This window comes from Trachypithecus francoisi, unplaced genomic scaffold (assembly GCF_009764315.1).
Source record: "Trachypithecus francoisi isolate TF-2019V2 unplaced genomic scaffold, Tfra_2.0 Lachesis_group0, whole genome shotgun sequence".
Lineage (NCBI taxonomy): Eukaryota > Metazoa > Chordata > Mammalia > Primates > Cercopithecidae > Trachypithecus > Trachypithecus francoisi.
The window spans coordinates 50606707-50629169 of NW_022681453.1; the positions used below are offsets into that span (position 1 = coordinate 50606707).

A 22463-nucleotide genomic window follows, 5' to 3' on the forward strand; every position below is an offset into this window, starting at 1 on the left:
CAAATTAGCAATAACAAACAAGATTATGAGACTATTTCTATGCCAGCATGAAGATAAGAACATTAGTCTATAAACAAACCTAACTTGTAGTCAGTAAACAAACTTAACCTGACCAAACTAATACTTTAAACCAAATTAATGCAGTCATTGACAAACTAATCCTTTCTCACCGCTTTTGACACACCTCAAGCTTCACTGATAGTTCACCCACTAACTCTGATAAATGATGGCATTGTTCGTACTACCCTCATCAAACCTAATCAGTCTAGGTATACTAACCCCATAGGAGAGTCATGGCTTTAAAGGTAATGGGCATATAGTGTCTGTAGTCTAGCCATTGCATTGCCCAGGGTGGACCATTATACTTGCCACAAGAGGGAGACTATCCTTATTTCCAAAAGACCCCTGGTAAAATAGCCTTAATTTGGCTAAATTCTCATCTTTGTCAGCCTAGCAAAGCAGGGATCTCATTGTAGACATTTTGAATCTTTCATTGGCACTTTTATATATTATACTAATCAGTTCTTTTTTCTTTACGTTTTAGTATGTAGCATGGCTATGGAACAAAGGACAGACTCACAAACTGTTGAAAGAATAAATTAATGAATGCATTCTGTTAATGAGTTTTCATAAAATAGCTCTGAGTAGTAACAGTGGATCAAACTTAGGCTTCTTGATGTAGGCATGGTGTAGATTACCACTTCTGCATTGCCCCGGAAATTTAGCACATTCCTGCATAGATGATAGGAGCTCATTTGTCAAGTAAATATGCTCAGTGATCATGGAATGTTAAAATGAAAGGAACATGCGATTCTGGTCTTTTCCTTACAAGTTTCAAAAATAATATTACACACAGGAGCATTGTTCCACATCTAATTTATCTGAGTAAATCCCTGTATACTACATCAATACTGAAGACATTATCTGGTTTATCACAGATATTTATCTTCTAACAATGTTTGTCTTGACTCTTAGAGACTCTCTGCATTAACTCATAAAAGGATAGAAACAACTTACTGGAAAAATGCAGTTTTTTGTTATGGGAAAGCCAAAGAAGCCCACTATGTTGTTTATTGTTGGCTATCCCCTCTAACAATCTCTTTACTCTGTGCTCTGCACTGCTTATTGCTCTCTCTAGAATCATGTTTCAAATGTTCTAGGTGATTTAAAGTCACTAGTGACTCTCAGTCTCTGAGACTGCTTGGGGCAGCCATCATTGTGTCACATTATGTCTTAATATTATGTCCTACAAACCTGAAGCCCCAGCCTACAACAAGTAACGATGGCATGCTGGGTTCACTATTCACTTGGCTGTTAACATTGATTTGATCTGAGAAGAGCTTTCAAATGATACAAACAAAGCGTTTCCTGGGAGCCCTTCATGTCTGAATTATCACCACTGCCTACTTTCTGTCAGATGTTTGAAGGCCACCTAGCAATAGCAGGTATGATCTTAGACTGAGGGGCAATACAGTAAATACAGTGGCTCAAGAGTTAGATTGTTGTTACAACTTGACTCCAAATTATACCAGTTGTGTGTGATCTTGAGCAAATTGTTCAAACTTTCATTTATTTTTCTCTATAATAGGCACAATAATAACACCAGGCAAACAGGGTTCTGGTGAAGACCAAATCAAGTGTCTTATCTATATTAAGCATTAACTAAATGTCAGCCACTTCTGTGTGTATAATCTAATCTTCAGTTAGAATTATTATGGCTTTAAAGTCAAAGAGGGCCAGGTATGGTGGCTCACACCTGCAATCCCAGTAGGAGTTTTAGCCTCCCAAAGGAGGCCAAAAAGGAATCGTTTGAAACAAGGAGTTTAAGACCAGCCTGGACAACAAAGTGAGACCCCATCTCTACAAAAATGTTTAAAAGTAGCTGAGCATGGTAGCATATACTGTAGTCCCAGCTGCTCGAGAGGCTGGGGTGGGAGTGTTGCTTGAGCCAAGAAGGTCAAGGCTGCAATGGGTAATGATGGCACCACTGCACTCTAGCCTGGGTGACACAGCAAGACCCTATCTCTAAAAATAAATAAATAAATAAATAAATTAATTAATTAATAATAAAGTCAGAGAGATCCAGGTTAGAATCCTGTTGCTACTTTCAAACTTTATGAGCATCTGTTTTTGCCCTGATAAGCAAAGTCAAAGGTAGTGCAGACTGACTTTGCGTAATGTTACCACCTCTGAATTAGTGTCGCATATATTGCATGGTGCTAGTACAGTGAATGTTTTAGCTAAGACACTGGGTGTGCAAGTAGTGGATATTTATATTCAGCATCTATTCAGGTTGATCACTGCCTATCTCGTACTGATTATTTCATAATTTGAATATCATACCAGAGTATTAGTATCAAAGTACACGTTTGTTGCTTTTGTTGTCATATAGTTAGAAACAGGATTCAAGAACTTTTCGAGAAAGTAAAACATTATTCCCATCTACCGGAAACTTCAGAAGCTGCAACAATTCAAAGAACCAACTTTTATCCCTCAAGACACACATGGATTCTATCAAAGGAGTACCCATATCTCCTTGACACTACCTACTTATCAGGCTGCCCCATGTTTTTTCATTCTCTTTTAATTTCCTTTTCTGGCCAGGGGTATTTTCTGTTCCCTCTTCTTCCCTTGTGCTCTTTTCTTACTATTAATTGTTCTAATTTCTTTATGTTTTTGAGTTCAAATTCTTAAGAAGATCGGATCTGCCAACTTCATATTTTTAGACCCTGCTACTCTGTAGATAGCTCACCTTTTATTATATGTTCACCACAGCTCTGTAGCCTAGACTAGGAAATGGCTGCATTACAAGGTACAAAACATGCTCCCCACCCCCAGACCCCTGACCAGCTCCCGACACGAGGAAGATGAGCAGAGCAGTTTCCTCTAAAATCTACTTGGCTGGGGCAAGCACATTGTTATCTGTAGGTAAAAGGTAAGGTGCAAGGATGCCAGAACTCTCGTTTGTTTGACATTTCACTATTTTATTTATGGAATCAGTTCAGTTGAATAGAATGATTGCTCATTATTTTTGAGGCTTGGGTATTGGAACTTAGAAAATAAATTGAATTGGGCACTGTGTAAATGGCCCAGTCAAAGGAAGTGTCTATTTTGGCCACTTCATTTAAAACATTGTTAAATTTAATTAAGGACAACATTGGTCCAAGAATGTACCTTCTAAGACACAGCAGTATAGTATCAATTCTGTTCATGATGTGTTGAACAAAACAAAATAGATTAAATACACAAACAAATAATATACAATTAGTTGCCACAGTTTTGAGCTGCATATGTATATTTCCTGATAAAGAATGTTTTCAACTGTACAGAAAGAGTTAGCTGTAGTTTTGTAGCATGTTTACAAAATGATTTCTCTTTGATCATTGAAAAAAAAAGCTGCTATTGGCCAGGCATGGTGGCTCACACCTGTAATCCCAGCACTTTGGGAGGCCAAGGCGGGTGGATCACCTGCGGTCAGGAGTTCGAGACCAGCCTGGCCAACATGGCGAAACCCTGTCTCTACTAAAAATACAAAAATTAGCTGGGTGTGGTGACTTATGCTGTAGTCCTAGCTACTAGGGAAGCTGAGGCATGAGAATCCGTTGAATCTGGGAGGCGGAGGTTGCAGTGAACCAAAATTGTGCCATTGAACTCCAGCCTGGGTGACAGAGCAAGACTCTGCCAAAAAAAAAGAAAGAAGAAAAAAGAAATGCTCCTTAGCCATATGCTAAAACACTGTGAAAAAAATTAGTAGTTTTTAATACTTAATAATGGATGCTAACAAAGAAATATTGCTTAAACCATGGAAAGGTTGAGAATGAATTATTTCATTCCTGTTTAGTTCTTTGGGCAAGGCATACTAATTTGTTAATAATTTACCTCTTCATCTTTCTTAGCTTTGAATAAACTCCAGTCCCCAAGAAAGAATGAGAATCACCAGAATATGAAACTTCCCTGTTTGACTTCCCAACATTCATCAATGCACCAAGATAGCCTCTTGCTGTGAGGTTAACAAATGAATAAATACCTCCATATTTTTCAAATCTGTGAAGTTAACAACATGTAGATTTTTTTGCATATTTAAAAAACTACAACTAAATCTTAATGCCCCTGAAGCAGATGGAAGAAAATAATAGGCTTCCATTAACTGTGTCAAATTGTATAGGTCTTGGCCATCACTGGTCCTGTTGTGATGAATTTATTTTGCCCTTGGATATAATTTAATTTTCAATTATTCTAATTATAGTACTTCAGAACATCAATATTTGAGACGAGCTTCCCTAGTGTCAAGGACTGATTCTAGTTGTGTAAACCCTGAATATCTGAGACAGGTCTCAATTATTTTAGAAAGTTTATTTTGCCAAGGTTGAGGATGTGTGCCTGTAACACAGCCTCAGGAGGTCCTGATGACATGTGCTCAAGGTGGTCAGAGCGCAGCTTGGCTTTATACATTTTAGAGAGACATGAGACATCAACCGACATATGTAGGACGAACATTGCTTCCATCTGGAAAGGCGGGACAACTTCAAACGAGGAAGGGGCTTCCAGGTGGTAGGTAGATAAGAGACAAATGGTTGCATTCTTTTGAGTTTCTGATTAGCCTTTCCAAAGGAGGCAATCAGAGTGAGCAGAGGGGTGACGCTGAACAAAACGGGAGGCTGGTTTTCCCTAAGCAGTTCCCAGCTTGACTTTTCCCTTTAGCTGAGGGATTTGGGGGCCCCGAGATTTATTTTTCTTTCACAGTTGTATCAGATTCCACAGGCAGCCTTGGAAACCATCACAGTCGAGGGTAGGTAACACCCATGTATTGCATAGTTTTGTGCTCCACACTCTTATCTACAAAATTATAATTTTATTACATATATTAATTTTGAGAAAAACTAAAAATAAAAGTAGTTTCAAACTAGTATTGCTTTTACATCTTAAAAATAAAGTTTTATGTACTCTCCTTACCTCATCTTAAATAGCTTGCCTTATTTAATATGCACTTGGCATTTTATCTGTTTTATTTCCATTTTGGGATATGTTAATTTTTTAATTTGTTACCTAAACAAAAAATAATACACAAATTATTCCTAGTCTTTACATATGTACTCGTTGAAAGATGAGATATATAAATGCTGGTAAGTGCTTCAAGTAAGGAAGACATCTGGCCTATGTCGTGGGGATCGCATAATCACTGTGGTGACAGTTTCAGAGAGTAGCGTGTGTAGGGGTTTGAGGAGTTAGCAAAGACGAGAAGCATGAAGCACAGCCAAAAGGTTTTTTTCAGACACGAGATATATCTGAAGTTTGAAATAGAGTGAAGACCCATAAATGGGGAAGAAGTGAGGATTCTAAGTGTCTGAGCAGAAAATTTAGCATAATTTGTTGAGGATTTGGATAGTGTGCCAAAAGACAGATAAGATTGCAGATAGCTGCAAGATCCCAGCCTCAGGGGATCTGAAGCCGTAAGCATTAAGCATTTAGTCCTGCACCTATGTGTGTGTGTTACAGGACATGACAAATGATAAAAAAAAAAAAAAAAGAAAAGAAAAGAAAAAAAAAAAACACCCTGGATAAATTCTTAGTTCTGTCCTGTCTAGTGTCTGGTGCTAGGAGATCAAAGGAGAAGATTGTGACTTGAGCTTGACTTTGAAGCCAATAGGACTTGTACAGTGTCACAAATATACCATAAGGGGAGTCCTGGTTGAGTCATACTTGTTGATGATCCCTATTCCTTGAGCATGAACAGAACCTGAGACTTGCTTCTAACCCATGGAAGATGGCAAAAATGATGGAATATCACTCCTTTGAGGTATAAGTTATATATGCATGTAGTAGATATAGATATATATATAGATGATACAGATGCACATATAGATACAGATATAAATATCGACATAGATATAGATATATGACTGTGGGCAGACAAGGATGATATGAGAGACACTGCCTTGCTGGCCCTGAAGAAGTGAGCTGTCATGCTGTGAGGTGAGCTACAAAGGGGCCACATGATAGAGGACTATGGGAACCTGCAGGAGTATGAGTGGCTCCCAGCTAACAACCAGCAAGAAAGCAGAGCCTCAGCTCTGCAGCTGCAAGTAACTGAATTCTGCCAACACTTATGTGAGCTTGGAACAGGACCCTGAGCTCCAAAAAGAAACGCCACCCAGCTGACACCTTGATTGTAGCCTTGTGAGACCTTGATCAAAGGACTCAGCTAAGCCATGTCTGGACTTCTGACCCATGAAAACTGTGAGATCATAAATGTGTGTTGTTGTAAGCCACTACATGTGTGGTAATTCACTATGTAGCAATAGAAAAACAATAAGATGGCTAGGGAAAAAGATGAGTATATTCTGGATACTCTAGATATATGGAACCACATGAGCTAAAGTGCAGAGAATAAGACTGACATTCTTATTTGGACTTCTGCTCTTTAGCTCATGTGGTTCCATACATCTAGAGTATCCAGAATACATCCATCTTTAATACTCCATATTGTATATTGATCCATATATTGAATGCTCTGTCGCCCAGGCTGGAGTGCAGTGGCGCAATTTCGGTTCACTGCAACCTCCACCTCCCAGGTTCAAGCCATTCTCCTGTTTCAAGACTCCCAAGTAGCTGTCATTACAGGCATCATGCCTGGCTGATTTTTGTATTTTTGGTAGAGACAGGGTTTTGCCAGGCTGATCTTGAACTCCTGACTTCAAGTGATTCACCCACCTCAGCCTCCCAAAGTGCTGGGATTACAAGCATGAGCCACCACCCCCGGCCTTTGAACAAGTATTTCCTGAGTGCCTACTATGTGTTAAAACTTGACCAGGAGACCAATGGGGGAACTGAAATTAGGAGAGCTTAAGTAACATGCACAAGTTTGCAAAACACAATTATATAAGAAGACAAGAATGCTGTAGGGGAAAATGGAGTCATGTTTGTGTGACACCCCAACCAGTAGGGTCTCTGAGTAAGTACTTAATCTTTATCTTTGAATATATCTTGTTTTTCTTGTTTCCTTTGCACTATAGTTTAAATAGTGTGTTAGGTCATCCTGAAAGCACTTATTTGTGTGTTAGGTCATCCTGAAAGCACTTATTTTCCTTGTGTCCGGGGATGCTTTAGGATAATATAGGAGTAATTAACTGAAATTATCTTTCTAAAACAAAAGTATCCTTTTTCTCTACTGAGTTTCCCAGAGTGTACAAAAGAACACTGAACACTGAAAAAGAAAATGATTCCTGAAGAAAAATAGATGCAGGAGCTGAATCACTGTTTTGATTTATAATAGAAACATCTAAGTCTGTAAAATATTGAGAACTTTGAACTTTGATCTCACTAAATTTAAGCTGTTAAATTGTTATGCTTTTCTGGGAATTCCTAAAAACTTCCCTGTATTGCAATTGCTGCATCTGAAATTTTGTTCACTTGTAATTTTTGATTTTTTTTCTATCGTGTTAGAAGTAGAAAAGATATTTGTTCAATGCAATATTTTAACAAATGAAGGTATATTTGGAAATAAAATAAAACCTCTTCTGCAGTGGATCCTGCTGATGCTCTACTAAATCTCCTCCAATCCCCTTTTCTCCTTGGTTGCATACTTCTCCTGGCTTGTGTTTGCTTTTGTTTCTCTGTTGCACCTGCATTTCTCTTAGGAAGCCTGCCTCAACTGCTGGAATCCCTTTACCACCTACTGCAGCATTCTTAGGGGTTTCCTTCCTGCCCAGCTTGGCCCCTTTCTCCAGCAGAGGCTCTTAGTGAAAGAATACTTGCAAGTCCAGTTTCCTTGCATGGAGGTGAAAAACTCTGAGATTAATTTATGCTCTTGAGGTCCCCTGCAGGAGTAGACAGGAAAACTCTGGGAAGACATCGCCTGAAACCACACCCTTGTTGAGTTTCTTCCACTTTTCTCTTTTCTGCTTCCCTGTGTCTTACTGGTTCCCTTTGGGGGCGCTTCTGGAATAAACAGTTTCTGTAATAAATCCCAATATCAGTCTGCTTCTAGGGAATCAACCTAAGACAGATACCTTCTTTTTTGTTGTTGTTTTTCTTTTTTTTTTGAGACGGAGTCTCGCTCTGTCGCCCAGGCTGGAGTGCAGTGGCCAAATTTCAGCTCACTGCAAGCTCCGCCTCCCGGGTTTACGCCATTCTCTCGCCTCAGCCTCCCGAGTAGCTGGGACTACAGGCGCCCGCCATCTCGCCCGGCTAATTTTTTTTTGTATTTTTTTTAGTAGAGACGGGGTTTCACCGTGTTAGCCAGGATGGTCTCGATCTCCTGACCTCGTGATCCGCCCGTCTCGGCCTCCCAAAGTGCTGGGATTACAGGCTTGAGCCACCGCGCCCGGCCGACAGACACCTTCTTACCTGTTTGCTGAAGTATAATCTTGGTTATCAATCCAGAACGGCCAAAGTATTTGATACAAAATGAGATATTTCAAAATGCACAGGTGTCCTAGATTTTTGTCATTTTAATTACTTTTTCTGGATAATAAAAGTAGCTTGTATTAATTGTTGAGTTTAGAAAATGCACAAAAATGAAGTAAATTACATTATGTATAGTTTCTATTTATACCTTGGTAAATTTTTCCAAAAACTACCCCTACCCCTACCTCCAATCAAGACTACATCTTTGAGTATATATGCAAATTTTTTCTAATTAAAATTATGATTCTAATTAACATATAGAATTACATTCTGCTTTGTTGTACACAGGTGGTTTAGTTATTTAATTTTTTTAATAAATGTCAAACCCTTTCACACTGTAAATTATTTTTAAAAGAACAAAAACAATGAAAGAAACAAAGTCAGGGTTAGAGCAGAAATTTCTCCTCTCCATTTTCATTTCTCAAACATAACCACTTTACAAGATTGGTGCAGATTGTTCTAGATTTTATACACATACAAAAAAAATTTACACACACATACACACAGACATTCACAAAAATGTACATATACAATGCATGTTTTTACTCTTATTTATAATGAAACTTGTTTATACTACATATGTATTTCTTACAATTACCTTTCTTCAGTCTAGGAACTTGATGAACTCTTTCCACAGTAGAGCTTGGAGATTGGCCTCAATTTTTGTAAGTAATATGTGAATGCTGTTTTCCCTAATAAACAAGACTTCACTTCCTGTTCTTATGCATGTCTGTATGCATAGGTAGGGACATTTCTTCTATGTGCTAAAATCCTAGAAAGGCACCTAATGATTAGTAAGAAATGTTTAAATCAATACATACTGAGCACATTTAGAAAATATCAGCCTCTCCTGAATGTAAATTCTTAATTTCTCAGAAATACCCCCTCCCCAATATCCTTCCTTCTTTCTCAAAATGTCTTGGTATAAATGAGTATGTGTGGCTTATCTATCCTCTATCAAAATGTTAGTAGTTAATACCAAATTGCCCCATATTAGTACAAGTTGTACTAATATATAGTCCAGTCAACATTTTATATGACCAGGTATATTACTAGCCTTTATACTTATAAATAATTCTCCTGTCTGTCTTTAATTTAAAGTTGTTTATTGTGTTACTTGCCACAGAAAAAATTAACTTTTTTTCATTAAACAATTCCAATATTGAATTTATTACTTCTGATTTTTATTTTATTTCTGGAGAGTTACACATTCTCCAAATTAACATTTATTTTCATCTCGTATTTTAAGATGTTTTTTCTACCTTCTGGTCATGTATTTATTTGGGATAAATGTGTGTCAAATGAATACACGTATGTTAGGGAAGATATGCCAGGTAGGAATCAAATACTATTTTTCACCACAAATTAGTAACCTATTGTAGCTATCCACTCCAGTGAATGGTCCATCCACTACCTGTTGATTTTGAAATGTAACTTTTTCACATAAGGATATTCATATATGAATATAAATAGATGAATAGATAGATAGATGTGATGACTATATGGATACCTAACTATTTATATCCATCTATTCATGTATGTACATTTTGGGGCTCTACTGTTTCACTGATCTATCACTTTCACTTCAGAACTATACTGATATAATTGCTGTAGCTTCATGGCACATTTCCACATGTAGTAGAGCAAGATGTCAGTCATTATTCTGCTATTTCAAGGATGTTAAACTAACCTCATGCAAGAAAAACCTTCCTCTTTCTCTTGCTTTATGAAGATCTCTTGACAACATCTATATTTTCTACCTTGATATTTCCTTCTAAAAGAAAAATACATTTGGATATGTTTTGTAAACTCTAGTAGTCATACAAATGTAAATTGTGCATGCCTTGTAGGTAGTAGTGTCTGTCCTATAATTCTCACTCATCTTAGGTACAGGAGGGAAAAATGTCACTTTTAACTATTGCCTGTAACTATTTGCCTCCCACAACCCCATTTTCAGGTTATTCACAGAACTTGGGGATAGGTAGTTAAAAAAATAAAACTTAACCCAACAACTAGTCAAGGACTTTTAAAAATGGTTTAGATTTTTTAAATATAATTTCCTACTCTCTCTCAGAGATTGCTCTACCTCAAATGTCTCTGCTTATCTGCTAAAGATGGTATCTGGGTAGAAGGGGAGTAGGTGTTTACACTTCTTCTTGTGATTCCTCCCTTACCCTGACCTCCAAAGCAATGTCCTTTGACCACCTTGGGGCAGTTAACCCTGCTGGCGTTTAGGACTGTGGTCATCATTGTTTTTTTTTTTTTTTCTTTTTTTAGACAAGGTCACATTATGCATCCCAAGCTGGCCTTGAACCCCTGTGCTCAAACAATCCTCCTGCTTTGGCCTCCCAAAGTGCTGGGATTACAGGTTTGAGTCACTATGCCCAGCCATGGTCAGCATCTTTTGTCTGGGTGTAGTCAAGGCCATGTAATACTTTTTGACTTTCTCAGCTTTATTTGAACTCTTGCTGATGCTATAAACCCTCTGATTGTCTGACTGGGAATTTAGCTCATAGCCCTTGGAGCAGAACCCCTAAGGGAAGCCTCCCTGCCCACTGTGCCAACCAAGTGTTTAGCTGCTTTGGATATGCCTTTGCCTCGTCAGACCCAAGGGCAACCAAGGAAACTAAATCTCTGCCTGACCTCTGCTTTCATGTGACTGCCCTCCCTCTGAGTGTGAGTGCAACCTACACGGAAGCCTCCTTCCAGATGAATAAATGGGTGGCAAGGCAAGAGTCACTCTCCTCCATGATTTCATAAACTGTCAAATGTGTTTCTCCAAGCAGGACAGCCATGTTTGTTTCCTTCATGAGCTTCTCTTCCCTGATCTTCTCTTCTTTGTACCACCCTAGTGGGTAGATAAAATTATTTGTTTTCTTTTTACTGTCCTCCTATCTTATGCTCCTTCTACTTTATCTCACCCATCTTTAATGGGGAACAGCAATATCTCCCTGAATATTATTTAAATTGTATATTACGTGAATGGCAACCCCTGGAGAAAACCATTGCACACAATGTAGATGATGCCTCCTTTATCTGTGCAACTTGGAAATCTTGATCTCCTCAATACAATGAGGGGATTTAACAATGAGTCCAACCGCATCAGTTAAAAGAAAAGAAAGAATAATTTAGCCAGTGTCTTAGAAGGACAATAGCCTGGTTTTCAAGACTATTGTCCTACTGAATTCTGAATGTCAATATCATAGTGTCTTCCTTCTGGCAAAAAAAGAGAGAGAGAGAGAGAGAAAAGATGAGGAATAAAATGAAAGCCAGGTGCTATAAAATGTCTAAGAGGAAACATTAAGCTACATTTATGTTTTATCCTTTTATCTTTAGTCACCTTCTCCCCTTTATGCATCCTCTCTCATAGCTACTGATGTTAACCACAAATAAAGACAGTATCTGACTAATTAAGATCAATTCACATTTCTGCAGCCAGGGAGGTTAAGGAATGGCAGAAAAGGAAGTGAAGTTCTTTGAAAGTTACTGAATAACAGACATTGTGCTTATAACTTTCCATATTTCAGCTTGGTTAACGTTCGTAAGATTCATCTCTGTTTCACAGATGAAGAAACTGAGGCTCAGAAGAGTTTAGAAATTCTTCCAGATCATACACTACTAAGTAGCAAAGACAGACTTGAAACCCCACTATGAGGAAGTACAAAGCTATTATTCCTCATTCTAAGAACTTTGTACTACCAAAACAGTTTTAAAAGGTGGCCCTTTACTTGTTAAAGGGTTATGTGAATTAATCAGAGGTGCCTATGGGATAAATGTCAAGCTGCTCTATGGTGCAATGTCAGTAAGCTTTTGGCCATTTCAGCACCTGTGGGCTTTGCCGTCATAATTTCAAGGTTAGGCATAAAAGTAAGTCACACTCTGTTTTACAAGAATACATTTCTGCTGGTTTCTTAACTGTATTTTACTGCTGCCAAATAACCATATCTTCTCCTCATCTCCTTCTCATCATATGTACATAATACCATTGTTGAAATTCCATGATGTTCATGCTCTCATTTTTGAAAAATTTAACCTTGGTCTAGACATTAGTTATTTCCAGGAAAAATATGACATGCATTTTAGGAATACCTAGATAGATTTAGGGATGATGTATTGCACATTCACCCTCATTTACTATTCAACTTTGCTTGCTATTTAATTCTCCTGTCACTACCAAATACTTTGGGGGACTAGGGCTATGCTATCTTTGTGATCATTTCACATTTTATATCAATCCTCCTGCCCCTATGTATAATGCCTCATGTTTTTATTACATCTTATCAGACCCGATCTTGTCATAGAATGTTTCATTTTCTGCTATAACTAAGATTTACTGTGCCTAAGGGTTCTCAAATTTTAGAGCCTATTTCATTTTAATTTTGTGTCATTTTTTGAAATGAACTCCATAATGTATTTGTAGCTTTGACTTGCCTCAAATTGAGGTTTGCAATTAATTTGCTTTTGAAACACAGCCCACCTTATCTAATACCAAGTAAATGGTTATTTGAACAGAAAATTGGAATATCTTATTTACGTCCTAAAAGCAAAATCTTTGTTGTCAAAGGAAAAAATAAATCTCAGGTGCCAAAGGAAACAATGTTTTGATGTCACCTGGGCTCCTGTTCCTCGAATACAATAGAAACTCAACTTTTGTTTGAATTAATTCTTACCAGTTTTCTATAGGACTAACTTCCTTATTGGTCTCTAAATTCCTCTGAGTCAGAAGAGTGATTCGCCTGAAGTGAGGAACTGATAAAATGACACTATTTATCGATTTAATATATATGTTTTTAGGTATGTTTTTAAGGCCCTTGTGGAAATAATTGCCAGTGAAGGTGCTGTTTTTAACTAACATAAGGAGACATGAGAGTCACCAGCTTTAAAACAGTCGTGAACTTTAAAAGGAGACAAACCTTGAGGAGAAACCATCATATTCACAATTGGCCTTTTCCTTTTTGACCTCAAAACTCTATTTCTAGGAATAATTAGAGAAACACCGAAACATGTACTAAAAAGTAGGATTATTGGAGTCTTATATAGCAAATATACTAGAAACAATGAAAATATCTAATGACAGCAAACTGGTAAAATATGGATTTCCCATAGAAAGCTCTGCAGTCTGTAAAAATTATGAATTTGATGATAGGTAATAATCTAGAAAACGGTACGCAAAATTCAAGTAAAAATATCCAACTTAAAAAAAAAGTAAAAGTATTAAAAATTTTTAGGCCGAAAGTGATGGCTCATGCCTGTAATCCCAGCACTTTGGGAGGCTAAGGCAGGTGGATCACTTGAGGTCAGGAATCCAAGACCAGTCTGACAAAAATGGTGAAATCTTGTCTCTAAAAATACAAAAATTAGCCAGGTGTGGCAGCGTATGCCTGTAGTCCCAGCTACTCAGGAGGCTGAGGCAGGAGGATCACTTGAACCTGGGAGACAGAGGTTGCTGTGAAATCAGATTGCACTGCTGCACTCCAGCCTGGGTGACAGAACAAGACTCAGTTTCAAAAAAAAAAAAAAAACTTTTTAACTATATTTATGATACCAATTTAAAAAATATATATGTATGTAACCTCCTGACAGATTATTCCTGCCCATTGCACAAATAAAAACGACAGCATTGCAGTAAGGAAAGAGTTTAATTGACAGGAGGCTAGCCATGCCATGTGGGAGCAAGTTACTACTCAAATTAATCTCATTGAAGTCTTGTAGGGTAGAGGTTTTTCAAGGCAGTCTTGGGGTAATGGTGGGGTGGCTAGGAAATGGGTGCTTGCTGCTGACTGGTGGGAGTGGAAATGAAATGATAAAGGGTCTAAGCTGTCCTTTTGTGCAGAGTTGCTTCTGGGTGAAGTTACAGGAGCAGTGAAACCATCAGTTGGTGGGTCCAGGTGGATCCCTTGGTGTCAGACATACGAAAACCCTGAAAAGATATCTCAAAAGGCCAATCTGCAGGACTAACTGAGGAAGGTGCGTATCTTGTGACCAGTCTACGTTTTATCAAATTCAGGCTCTTCTCCTCCTGCTACCCTAGTGGCCTCTCATTAGCTTTACAAAGGTAAAGATGGTTGATTTTGGGGGAAGGGCTATTAACATTTAGCCTATAACCTAAATGTCTTCCAAAGTTAGCTTGGCCTAAGTCCAAGAATAATTAAGGCAGTTTGAAAGCTAAAGGCAAGGAGGGGATTGGCTAGATCAGATCTCCCTAATGCCTAACTGCCATAATGTTTTTACTTACATAATTTTTGCAAAGGTGGTTTCATGTATTTTAATGCAGAGAAAAAAGAGGAAAAAAATTACCCCATAATGACAGTAAGGGTGTACAATAGTTGGTGGAATTAAGGGAAAATTTTATATACATTTTATAACATTTTGGTCAATGTAATTTTTTTCTTCATCTTTTTTTAATGAGAAGAGATTTTACCAAAATTAAGGGTGACTCTTTTCACTAGAATAGACTTAATTCTTGTTTAACAAAAAAGATAAAAGGCAGAAAACAAAAGGTTGTGACCACCAAAGATTCATTATGTTGTACATTTGCTTTCTGTTTAAAATAATATTGGTTTCATCTCCCCGTGAGATCTCTTGGTTTATTTTATTTTATTTTTTCTCACACATCCAATCAGATCTGAACCTCCGTTTCCCTAGAGAGAATCATGTTGTGTTGACCAACCATCTGTGTCAGAGAGGAAAAGAATCTGGGACTTTTGAACAGTCATTGTGCAGGCTACAGATGGGTAGTAGCTACATGAAATTCTTAGTTTATTTATGGCAGCTGACACAGGCAGGTTCTTCTTTGTACCTTAGCCACACTACTAATAGTAAAGTGGCATCATCTGTGAACCTAGAGTTTTCAGAGAACTCTTAAAAGCATTATTCTTAATTGCATGTATCGCATCAAGTGAAATTGACATGAAGAAAAGTATGCACAATTATTGATGCAACTTCCCTCAGCAATGTTATATGTTGTAAGCTGTTAATATTACTTTTCAGATCCAAACTCCCACCCCATGGGGACTCTCCAGTGGCTCCACTGCACCTGCAGGGACTCACAGTCCATCACTGGCAAACCTTCCGTTAACCTCTGTTGAATTTGGCCAGCAAGATACCAATCCTCACTACATTGGTAACTTTAAATGGCATCTGCCAGCCACACTGGCTTCTCAACTGTAGACACAAAGCAGGTAGACATTTAAATTTACACCCTCAGACCACAACTGGGTTGTTAGCTGGCTTCTTACATTTTTCTGATTGCTTCCTGCTTTCGGAGATAACAGATTTATATCTTCTCTGTTATCCTGCTTTGACTCACTTCAGTAGAGAAATAGTCATCTTACTCCCAACTTCAGTGTCACTTCCTCTACTTCTGCCTCATTGTCCCTTCACCAGATGTGCCAGGGCACCTGCCAACCCTCCTATAATGATGATGGACTTCTCCTTGCAGCTAGGTAAGGGCAACATTAAATACAGTACTCCTATTCTATTTTGCTTATTCATGGACTTTCCTGGTGTCTCATTCTTGTACAACCAATGATGCATTTTAATCTAATCAACATGAGAAACAGTTCTTGTATTTAAAATTAAATTCCGTGCTAGGCTCCACAACCCCTTTCAACTAATATCTTATTTCATTCTTTTGTTTACAATAAAATTTTTGAAAATGTCTGTACCTGCTTTCTCTATTTTCTCACCTCACCCCTTCTTTGCTTCTCAATCCCCTCCAGATAATTTTGGCCTTCCCCACTCTACTGAAACCATTTTGACATGGTTAAGGAGCGCAATATTTTAAGAGAATTGGAAAAAGTATGATGCGGAAACTTTAGTCTTAAATAGAAGTTTGTCCAGTGGTCTAGTAGAACAAACCTCTTCTTTTCTTTTCTCATCACTGGGACAAGAAAGTCAAGATACTTTAAAATTTATATTTTATTTGACTTAAGAAAGGCAAAATAAAAATGAGTAGCTGGTACTCATTTGTTTGATTCCTTGAGTTTGGTGGTAACAATTCAAAGAGGACTAGAGTATATAAAGATTATCAGAATTTAAAGTGTCCTATCACATTGACAATTTATAAGCAGAGATTTCTAGTCTGAACCTTATTAATAATTTGTGCAATTTATTTTTTAACTTTGGAATTGTTTAATTTTAAATTATAGTAATATTCTATTTTATAAAATTTATATATTGCAAATAAGATATTTTAATTTTATACAGATTAAGAGATTCTATAAGGTGAGAAATATTTCTTTGATCAGGAAATATTTTCATATACTGTTTTTAGACTTGGTATTGTTTTAAACTTTTTACTTTCTCCTAAATTTTGTGGATATACTTCTAATATTTTATTTAGCATTAGTATAAAATTTACTACTTCAAGTGTTGAGTATGAGCTTTGTTTTTTCTTTTTCTTTCTTCCTCTTCTTCTTTCTCTTCGTCTTCCTTCTCTTCTTTTTCTCCGCCTTCTCCTTCTCCTTCTTCTTTTATTAGTGGAGGCAGCAAGACTTGGAACATCAGCTAGCCTTTGCAGCTTGAGTAGCAGAGGCTGTAACCAGAGCATGATATGAGACTTCTGCAGTTATTACCCAAGTTTACTGCTTTTACAGAGTAATGTGGTCTAGATGACCTTTATCCGAATTTTATGTAACTCTCTATTTCAAATGTTTTAGACATTAGCAGCACTGAAGCAATATCCTGAAGCAACCTGGGTATGTTTGTGTGTGTATTCATATTGAAAGCTTATTTCCCTATTAAATTTTTTTAGATTTTCAAATTCACTTATTGATTTGATTTTTCCAGCAGTATCAAATTGCTTCTTTTAATAATCGACCTGATGCATACAGATCACGTATTGTGATACCTAGAATAAGTCTCAGAATTAAATTCACATCGTAATTCTTATTAGATATGCAGTCATGGACAAGTCACTGAATATTAATTTGTTTATTAATATATCTGGGATAATTGTATCTTCGTTATATGTTTAAACATGAGAACATTCAGCCAGGCGTGGTGGCTCACGCCTGTAATCCCAGCACTTTGGGAGGCCGAGGCAGGCAGATCATGAAGTCAGGAGATGGAGACCATCCTAACTAACATGGTGAAACCCCATCTCTACTAAAAATACAAAAAATTAGCTGAGCATGGTGGTGGGCACCTGTAGTTCCAGCTACTCGGGAGGCTGAGGCAGGAGAATGGCAAGAACCTGGGAGGCGGAGCTTGCAGTAAGCCGAAATCACGCCACTGCACTCCAGCCTGGGTGACAGAGCGAGACTCCATCTCAAAAAAAAAAATTAATAAATAAAATAAAATAAATAAACAAGATAACATTCAATTAATGGGTCTGTTTTAAAAAGCAAGTGCTCTTAGAAGTTGTTTAAAGCTCCTCTGAATAAGTAATATAGTATGTGCTCACAGCTGTCCCTTCTAATTTTGACATTTCATTTCCTACTCATTGATAGTTATCCGTGTTTTTCTCTTAGTTTTAACATGGCTCCATTTGTGAATGTATTACAAACAGAAATACATTTTTATTTGAAATATCAAGGGTTATAATTTAATAACACCTTTATTACATCACTAATAATTTATTTTTACCATCTATGATAATTTATTTTTACCATCTATGATTGCCAACTTAAAGTTTGGCCAGAAATCTTGGGTGTAAAACTCATTTAAGTTGATTGCAATTTATGTGTGTGTGAATATTATTAAAAACTTATGTGTGAGACTAGGTGCGGTGGCTCATGCCTGTAATCCCAGCACTTTTGGAGGCCGAGGCAGGCGGGTCACCTGAGGTCAGGAGTTCGAGAGCAGCTTGACCAATGTGGAGAAACCCCATCTCTACTAAAAATACAAAAAAAATTAGCCATGCTTGGTGGCGGAGCCTGTAATCCCAGCTACTCGGGAGGCTGAAGCAGGAGAATTGCTTGAACCTGGGAGGCAGAGGTTGCAGTGCGCCGATATCACCCCATTGCACTCCAGCCTGGGCAACAAGAGCAAAACTCCATCTAAAAAAAAAAAAAAAAAATATATATATATATATATGAGTTCTAATTAATACTGTTTTCCCCTTTTGTGTAGTATCATGGAAGCTTTTTTTTTCCCCTCCCACCAGTACGCCTGGCTAATTTTTTTGTATTTTCAGTAGAGACAGGGTTTCACTGTGTTAGCCAGGATGGTCTCGATCTCCTGACCTCGTGATCCATCCGTCTTGGCCTCCCAAAGTGCTGGGATTACAAGCATGAGCCACCGCGCCCAGCCCATGGAAGCTTTTCATAGCTTTGACTTATTTCATTTATTTTTGGCACTGGTAATATTTGGAGAGTGAAAGCCTTTTTGAAATTGACACTTTGTCACATTACCACTATTTGCCTATGTTTTTGAAGTCGCTTATTTGATGACCACAAATTTTACAGGGTCCACCTTGAATTTCCTGCATTCTCAAAATTTCTTGCAGCCCTAATTCTTTTTATTATTAGTATACAGATTTTGATTAAGTATGGTTATTTCCATTGTATTATTTCCATTGTATTTCCATTGTATAAGCTAGGTAACACACAAGCTTCTAACCAATTCAGTAACACAATAGGAAAATTATATTTTCTTATTTGCTTTTGACAGCATGAGTACCTGCTGATATTTTTAATTTATTTGAGTTTATTATTCTTTTATCCTTTTCTTCTCTCTTTTTCTGAGCAATCACATTTCCTTGTTTTTGCTATGTATAATCTATTCACCTATGCTATACACTGTCACGTATATTATTCCACATAAAATCATAGTGTACCATAATACACACTAGGAGAGGTGCGACAATTTTACTTCAAATTTAGAAACAATAATTTTCTATAATGCAACTGAATTTTACTTAAGCCAGATATCACAATGTAACTAATAAATAACTACTATACTATAACATTTCAGGAGAAAATTCATGTATGTAAACATCCTCAGGTAGAATACACATGGGAGTGGTCTAATAGCTAAACCACATAGTCTTCTAAACATCGTCTCTGCTGTAATTACTAAGATTTACTTTTACACTATATATATCCAGATGATTTACTTTAAGCTATCATAAAAGAAGTCAACGATGACAGGTATATGGGAAAAAGAGAGCCTTCAGACAGTGTTTGGAGCAGTGTACATTGGTAAAATATTTTTTACAAACAATTAGGAAAGACATAACAGATCCTTAAACCTTTTCAACATTTCGGCTTAGTGATTTTACTTCTGGAAAAATAGATATAATTACATTATTTTCATGTAAAAAAATTAAACAGCAGGTTCTCCTCAAGTCTGGTAGTTACGGGAGGTGACAACTGTAGCATATTATCTCCTGGCTTCAAGAGTGGGCCCGTGTTATACCAGTCATGAAACTCCACCTTCGTTGACTATGCCAGTTGGTCCAGGGGCTGAGCACACAACCCACCACAAAGATCCAAAGGGTTTTTCATTCTGAAATAAGTACAGTAAATTTCTTTATGCCCTTTGCAAATTCTGCCTTGTTCTTTAGATGGGAACTAACGGTTATAGCCACATGGGAATCATGAGAATTGACAGCCTGAGAGGCCAAATCCAAAAGACAACCAGAAGCAGGGAAAAAAGAGAACAGTGATGAGACAGAAACAACAAGACAAAGACAGAAATGGAAAGAGGCTGGATGATGTTTTGTCTCTGAATCCAGCTCTACTGTGTTCTTTTTCTGGTGTATTATATTAACCAATACATTCTCATTTTTGGAAAAGCCAGTATAAGTTGGGCTCATGTTTTCTTGCAAGTATAGTATCTTGACAAATGTGAGCTTTATAAAGACCTACATAATAATATTAATTTTTTTATTATAGAACACTAAGTATAAAAATCATGATACAACATTTTATGTAGAACACTATTGCAGATGACCTGAAAGAGAAAACAAACCAAAAAGAAATTATATACATAATACGTAAAAAAGAAGAAAAACATGGAAATATAAAAATAGTTATTTTTGGATGGTAGGATTAAAGGAATTCATTTTTTAATTTTTTTCTGATTTTCTTTTGTTTCATATTTTAATATAAAAACATAAGTAGAAACAAAACAAAACTTTTTAATTTCTAATTTTCATTATAACAAGGAGATTTCTTTTTTCTAAAATAATGGTTCTGAAACTTGGTACAGAAAATAATCATCTAGAGCACACCAAATTCCTAGGCTCCATCCCAGCCTACTGAGTCAGAAATCCTAAAGTGGGGTCAAAGGATTTTCATTTCTTCCAAGGTTCTGAAGAACCTCTGGAACTAGAGCCAAGATGGTACAATATGATGGGTGGGAGTGTTGGATTGGGTATTTAACAGACCTGGATTTGAACTCCAGTTCTGCCATTAGTAACTGGATTATTTTCAAGGATCTTTTTATTTCCTCTAAGCCTTGACTTTCTTAACTCTAAAATGAGGCTAAATTGATTTGATCATGATACATTGTATACGTGTATCAAAATATCACTGTGTACCCCATAAATATGTGCAATTACGTGGCTACTAAAAAAGGAAAAAAAAGAAATAAAATGAGGCTAATTATTTTAATTGCAAGGGTGGATGAGACACTGTTTATACAGCCGGTAGTATGATGTCCAGGCACAACATAAGCACTCAAGCATAATAATGCATTATTTAAAAATAAAAAATAGATGAAACAAATTTAAAAATAGTAAATGTCATCATCATTATTATTAACCTTCCATGATGATGACAAAAATGGATAGGAACAAGGTTTTAATTACCCCAAATTGATTTATATACCATTTTGAGTTTCGTGCCATTGTTTGGGGGGAAATTTCCCGTCATCTTCTACACTCCAGGGTATACTTCCAAATGGCATAATTCTCTGTCATAAAATATTTCCAATTTTTCTTCAAATTTCAGTAGAAAGGGATTGAATTTTAAGAGTCATCACTGCAGTACTGCTCTCATAAACAAAAGCAAGCAAACAAACAAAAATCACTGTGAGTGTTTTGTAAAGGGAGAAAGGCACTAAGAGATTATTAAAGTTGAATTACCAGGGCCATTTACTCTCATTCCCAGTGCCTATGTCACACATAACCCCTGAAGAAGGAAAATAGCAATACTTAGTGAAGTGGCTAAAGGGAATTTCCAGCCAGGGAGTTCAACAGACAATCTGAAATCTGGCTGACCTTTTAACTCAGAGGTAATTACAGTGGATTTGGAGCCTAACCTTAGTTTGCAATATTTTATTAACTGAAATTATATTTTATGCAGGCCAAGCCAAACACTTGAAGGGCAGAGGGCAAGATGTAATTAAATTGCTACCTTATATATGTTAATTATTCTTTTTTATTTCATGGGGACAAAGATATGGGCCTGTTTTGCTTGTTGTTGTTTTTATTGTTGTTTTTGTTTCTTGATGCCGCTGTACTACCAGCAGCTAAAGCAGTAGAAGGCTTAGAGTAGGCTTTCACTAAATGTGCTGGACATTAGATAGAAGCATCAGTACCATCATGTATGCAATGGCAGATTTCAGATACTACCATCCTTACCTATCTACAACTGATCAGAAAACAAACAGAGACTAAAAAAACAAACCAACAGATACATACAATCCTCAATCACAAAAATCACAAATGGTGAAGATGGGGTGCTATGTGAAGAAAGGATCTGCCTGGTGTGCAGGAAGGTACTAAAGAGAAACACTGCAGCAGCCAAGGTCAGCACAACCTGGCGAGGACCAAGCTCCAAAACTCAGGAGCATGCCAAGGGGCCACGCCTTGTCTGTTACAAAAGATCAGTACACACAGCTAGGACAGAGCTTCCTGGTTTGGTACCACAGAACTCTAGAGACTGGAGGGGTGCAGGGAATTGAATTAGGTGATACATGACATTTTTGCCAGGGGTAAGTCGTCTGTGAGTGAAGGTCTAGAAGAAAGATTCAGAGTTGTTAGATGACCTGCAGCCATAAATCTCTAAAAGTTAGGTATAAACAGAAGGCTAAATCAATCCCTTCCACACACATACAACCCCCTGTGTCGTGAAGAACTCTGCTCTGAGGCAGAGAGATATTTTGCA

At 37.2% G+C, this 22463-nt stretch overlaps 1 long non-coding RNA gene across 2 annotated transcripts in view; it reads right to left on the reverse strand.

Annotated features, from left to right (window-relative positions):
• Nucleotides 1-22463, reverse strand: part of LOC117083186 — a 173042-nt gene that overhangs the window by 103376 nt on the left and 47203 nt on the right. Inside the window, exon 3 of one of the 2 annotated variants that reach the window (XR_004436989.1) lies at nucleotides 4954-5046. The exons of the other annotated variant lie outside the window; for it this stretch is intronic. This is a non-coding gene — a long non-coding RNA (uncharacterized LOC117083186). The remainder of the gene's footprint in view (nucleotides 1-4953; nucleotides 5047-22463) is intronic. 2 annotated transcript variants of the gene reach the window in all.